Source organism: Bidens hawaiensis, unplaced genomic scaffold (assembly GCF_021521415.1).
Source record: "Bidens hawaiensis isolate Kalapana, Puna unplaced genomic scaffold, B.hawaiensis_p1.1 tig00419438_1, whole genome shotgun sequence".
Taxonomy (NCBI): Eukaryota; Viridiplantae; Streptophyta; class Magnoliopsida; order Asterales; family Asteraceae; genus Bidens; species Bidens hawaiensis.
This window is the reverse complement of record NW_027504861.1, coordinates 713,852-719,789: the sequence shown is the minus strand read 5'-3', so window position 1 is coordinate 719,789 and position 5,938 is coordinate 713,852. Positions and strand designations below refer to the sequence as shown.

Sequence of the window (5,938 nt, the reverse complement as noted above, 5' to 3'; positions counted from 1 at the left end):
GATTAATTGATTCGGGTACAAGAAAACCCATATAAACTAGGATATGGGTAAACGGATAATCCAGCTTGGAAATGGGTTATATCATAAAGTTACAATTTGATCCTTGGAGTTTGAGGTTGGATATATATATATATATATATATATATATATATAAGGTAAGAATATATATTTTGGGCTAAAAGTGTACAAACTTTAAAGATTATATTAATAAAATAAATCAATTTTGCTCGATAAACGCCAATTATATTTAAAAATAACCCGAACATTGAACCGAGTCGGGTAAAAGTATAAGTTTGAAAACTCGAGTTATTACACACAACCACACCACCACCGTCACCATATACACTCACCACCACCACTGTCATCGTCAAGCCTCACCCCCACTGTCACTATCAACACCTTTGACCTCATCTCCGGTGAGTAACCAGAAAGGCGAGATTGATTCATTCATTGAAGTATAGATGGGCAAGAAGATGTTGACAAAAACACTACACCTGAATGGAAGAAATATCCGACGCGAAATTAAGCGTATTTAAGACCCATCGGCGGTACAATTAGGGTTTCATAAACCCTAGAACGACGGGGTGGCTGTGGGGTTGGTTTTGGATGATCTGCAACAACATTTAATGGATTTGTGCTTATGGTGTTTATTTGGTGCCTTAATGAAGAACGTCAATTCTATCGAGACGGGTTTTCAGATGGTGGTTGAAGCGGTCTTTACGGTAATTAGGGTAGCCTTTTGGGGCTTATTTATTTTGTTAAGGAAACCTTAGATTTTGGGTTAATATTATCTGGGTATGAGTTTCAAATACTTCTCTGAAATTTTAGGTTCCATCATCATCGATGGTGAGCGGTGAACTCATCTTTGATTGTGTAGTGGTGGGGCGGTAGGTGTTGGAAGTTGATGACAGTGGTGGTGAGTGGGGGTGGTGGTAATGAACGACGGTGAAAGTATGGTGGTTAAATTAAGGCAAAATTGATTAATAGTTTGTGTTTTTCTAGAGTACATGGATAGAAATCAAGGACCGAAGACGGTGGTAGCTGTTGGAGGTTGGATGATATAAGATGGTGGTGATGATGGTGGTGGAAGAAAAGAGAGAGAGAGAGAGAGAGAGAGAGGGCAGTTTAATTTGCTTTTTATTCATATATTAAATGTGTATAATGACCAATTTGCCCTCATGCGCAAGACACATGACCATAGTTAATGAAAAAACTAACTGGGTTAGTGTCAAAGGACAGACAATGTAACATTTTGAAACGTAAAGTACAAATTATGTTAATTTTAAAGATAAAGGATAACCACTGAAATCTGGTGCAAACATAAATGACAATTTCTGTAATTCTGTCTTAAAAATATTGCCCTTGTTTAAATTTTGTTTTTGTCCCAACTACTAAATTTTAAAACAATATTTTTTTCTTGTAAAGCATGTGCCCCTTCTAATAAAATTAAGGTAAATTGGAAATAAATAATCTCACTTCTTGTGTACTGGCCAATAATAATTTCACCTTTAAAAATCACTACCAATGGTCCAGCCTTTCAACTATTTTTGTCTAAATAGACCTTCGTTAAAAAACACCTAATGTCGTTAAGTTTTTTTCCGAGTTTCAAACCGATGTTTTAGGACCTTTAACTGAATGACGGATATGAGTCAACTTATGTAAAACTTATCTCAAAACGGTTACAACAAGTACGAAGGAGCTCAACCAAATAAACACTATCATAGTATCTTATTTATTTATTTATTGGGTGGTGACATGCGATGAGATGGATAGGGTGAACCTAATCTCAACAAGAGGCTGTTGGCTTTGTACCCAACCCAACCCAAAAAATAAACTAAGCATCATACAATAAAACAAGTACAAGTCTAGAACAAACCAAGAAATTTCATTGATAATGGTTTGCCTTAGCTCATGCTTTACTAACACACAACTTCCTATTTGCAAATGTAGTTATAACAGTAAGCCCTTATTAAAGACAAGTTTAAAAAACTTTAACTCAAAAATAGGAGGGTAGCGCTAGCCATTGGTGGTAATGTAAGACCAAGGCGACGCGTGAAAGCCTAAACATCAAACTACTTTAACAGGCCCTTCCCCATAAAAATAAGATTAATATCGAGTGAGCCGATGACTCACATATAAGATATTAAACTGATAAGAAATATTACACTTGATCTTAGCCAAAAGGCCTGGAAAGATATGCATATTCAATAACTGGGCCTTTGATTGTATACTAAACTCGTCCCTCGTCTATTAGCTCACTCAGCCGATGTGGGATGCAAAATGATTTTTTTTCTTCCACAACACAAAAAATAACAGCAACCATGCCCAGTAATATTGTCACACTCCGACTTAGGGCCTAGAAGTGTGACCACAAGTTGGTACCTGTTTTTGTAAATATATCAGAGTTTATGGGTTAATTTTAGCGGAAGACTTTAGATTGATTAAAAAGATAAAATATTAATTTACATTAAAAATTTACCCGGGAAAAAAACCCAAGTAGTCGTTTAAAAAACATTATATTATTACAAGTATTTCGTTATCAAAATTGAGCCATCTTGTAACGCGAGCTTCTAACTTCATAAAATACTCCAATCCTTACTATTTCTTACTATACTTAATCACCTGCAATGGGTGGGAAAAATACGTCAGCTATGTGCTAGTGAACACGTATGACTCTAAAAATACTTAAGCTGTAGTTACAATACACATATAATTTTTTGTACAATCTCAGCAGAATGTATTTCATTTCTGGGATTTGTACCACTGCCCTACACATACAAAAGTTCTCCGAGCCACGTAGCTCCTATTGAAGAACTGGTTATGATTGTTAGCCCATGACCACGTAGCCTTCAAATGTTTAGGCTAGGCAATTATGTTTGGATCCATACACATGTGTAATCGGCCTGAGTTGCTTTTATTTTCTATTTTGTATTATAACATTTTAGAGATCATGCAATCTCATATAAACGTTTGACTGACTCTTTAAGATAAACCACCTGTTCATCTTATAGAGGATAAATATTTCTTGACTGTTTGTAAAGGTTTAACGTATTCACCTGTATTGTCGGTGTGCATTTGAAAACCTTCTTGATTATGAATGAGAATGACATTAACCTATACATAACCAGGTTCTTATAAATATTTGGATGGTGTTTCTTGATTAAGCTATTTCGCTTGAGCTGGGCGTCGGCGATCGATACGAGATCCGCACGAGGTCTAGAAGTGCGGAATCCTCCTAGACTCGTTTATTGGTGTAAAGACGAATAACACAAACACGTACACGATCAAATACACAAACAAATACTAGAACGGGATAAACAAATCTGCAGATTCATATATAAAATAATCACGTTACATACCGTAACAAAAACGGAAAACACGACTGACCCGAGGTGAGCTCTACCTCGGGTCGTCTCACACGACTCTAGTCTCTTACTCTCTCTCAATAAACAAGCTGCTCAAACACACACTGATTTCTAGATTACTAAAACTAAACAAGACACAACTATATATAGACAAACATTCACGGGCCTGGGCTTCAGTAGGCGAAGTTGTGCTAACTTCGCCGTTGGCGAAGTTGTGATAACTTCGCCTAAGGCAGAAGTTGTTACAACTTCGCCGTTGGCGAAGTTGTTCTAACTTCGCCTAAGGCGAAGTTGTGCTAACTTCGCCTGTGGCGTTCCGCTGATCAGAATTGCATAGCGACGGTCACAAAATGCACCAACAGTCTCCCCTTTGACCGTTGCTCTCAATTCTAACAAACACGAAAGATCATCTGTTACAAAACATGCACCAACAGACTCCCTCTTAACTGATGATCTTCTGTTTGCAGTCAACCAGCCGTGTCAGAAACTGTCCTGTAGCTTCACAAATCTACCAATCACCCAGCGTCTTCCATATCAGATCTCCCCTTCAGTGTAAGCTTCTCCGACTATAACGATTGAGGTCTTTGTAATGCATGCATCCTCGTGCCAATAGATCATCTCAACCAATCACGTGAGTCCATCTGACTTCACCAACACATGAAGTTGGGCTTCCTCCACAACTTCACCAACTCGTCGGCATACGATAAGGTTTAATCTTCAACTACTCAACATCAAGTGATCAATTTCATCACAAAACCACCCTGACAGAATCTAACACACGACCATTAAAAAATCTGAAGCACCTTCAATCACCAGGGATAACGATCAGGAACATAAACACTTTAATTCCCGGTTAAATCCAACTTGTTCCAGAATCTTCACTCTAATAAATAAGCATCACGTTTCAGGATCCAATTCTCGAACGCCTTGAAAATAACATAAAAAATATGCTCTGACCGCAATCCAGTAATGACGAAAAACCTTCAGTTCAATTTGACTTTCTTCGGTTGGTCACCACGAACAACAACAATTTCCTTTCCCACAAACACCCGAATATGTGTCACTATCCAGTTTCAAACAATAACCCATTCACAACCTCAACTCTAAATCAGAGTTGACACGTATTTGTTCACACGTAAGACCAAGAGATAACAAGATCACTCGTTGACGGAACAACATCTTCGGTCTCACAATAATCGTGTACACCCGGCCATACAGACGAAAACTCCAAACAAATTTTTTTTTTTTTTTTTTTTTTTTTTTTTTTTTTAACTTCACCTGGCTGCTAACTTCACCTGGCCATAACTTCGCCTGGCCTGTTCATAACTTCGCCTGGCCTGTTCATAACTTCGCCTGTTCATAACTTCGCCTGGCTATAACTTCGCCGAGAAGTCAACTTCGCCTAAAGTCAACTTCGCCTGTTCATAACTTCGCCAGACCTTATATCTTCGCTGAAACCCTACGAACAGTGACGGCAACTTCGCCTGATGAACAATAACTTCGCCTGAAGAACTGTTCGGCCAGAAACGCACAGAAACGTGCCAGAAACACCAAAACGCAGATCTCGAACCATAGCATAAGAGCCTAAGGCTCTGATACCACTTGTTAGTCCCCCCGGGGCGTCGGCGATCGATACGAGATCCGCACGAGGTCTAGAAGTGCGGAATCCTCCTAGACTCGTTTATTGGTGTAAAGACGAATAACACAAACACGTACACGATCAAATACACAAACAAATACTAGAACGGGATAAACAAATCTGCAGATTCATATATAAAATAATCACGTTACATACCGTAACAAAAACGGAAAACACGACTGACCCGAGGTGAGCTCTACCTCGGGTCGTCTCACACGACTCTAGTCTCTTACTCTCTCTCAATAAACAAGCTGCTCAAACACACACTGATTTCTAGATTACTAAAACTAAACAAGACACAACTATATATAGACAAACATTCACGGGCCTGGGCTTCAGTAGGCGAAGTTGTGCTAACTTCGCCGTTGGCGAAGTTGTGATAACTTCGCCTAAGGCAGAAGTTGTTACAACTTCGCCGTTGGCGAAGTTGTTCTAACTTCGCCTAAGGCGAAGTTGTGCTAACTTCGCCTGTGGCGTTTCGCTGATCAGAATTGCATAGCGACGGTCACAAAATGCACCAACAAGTTTTCAATTTTGTCTTTGAATGAAAACACTTGTTTTAATATGACGTTTGATATAACATTCTTTGGCTTAAAAGGTTTTAACACGTTGGTGAGTTTCTCCAGGTAAGTAAACGGGTCCTGCGGTTGATTGGGATTTATACGAATTACTTTCCTTTGGCAAGAAACTCACTACTAGTGATATCCCCCTTACAATTACTACATGCCAGTCAAAATAACTTTATTAACATTACTTTGTCAAGAAGTAACGTTTATGAAAACTCTTTGTGAATGTTATCAAAAATTTTCAAGGTTAAAGGTCATAGTATTGACTAATGTCTAAGCTATAACTTAAATAACTTAAACATAATCACTACCTTAATGTGAACACTTGGCATGCTAATTATAAGAAAAAGAGCAGCAAATCGTTGGTA

At 38.3% G+C, this 5,938-nt stretch overlaps 1 non-coding gene across 1 annotated transcript; it reads right to left on the bottom strand.

Moving 5' to 3' along the window:
* Positions 1–2,006: 2,006 nt before the first annotated feature.
* LOC143608837 (U2 spliceosomal RNA) lies at positions 2,007–2,198 on the bottom strand. The gene has a single exon (XR_013149335.1). It is a non-coding gene; the product is annotated as a U2 spliceosomal RNA (small nuclear RNA).
* Positions 2,199–5,938: the final 3,740 nt, after the last annotated feature.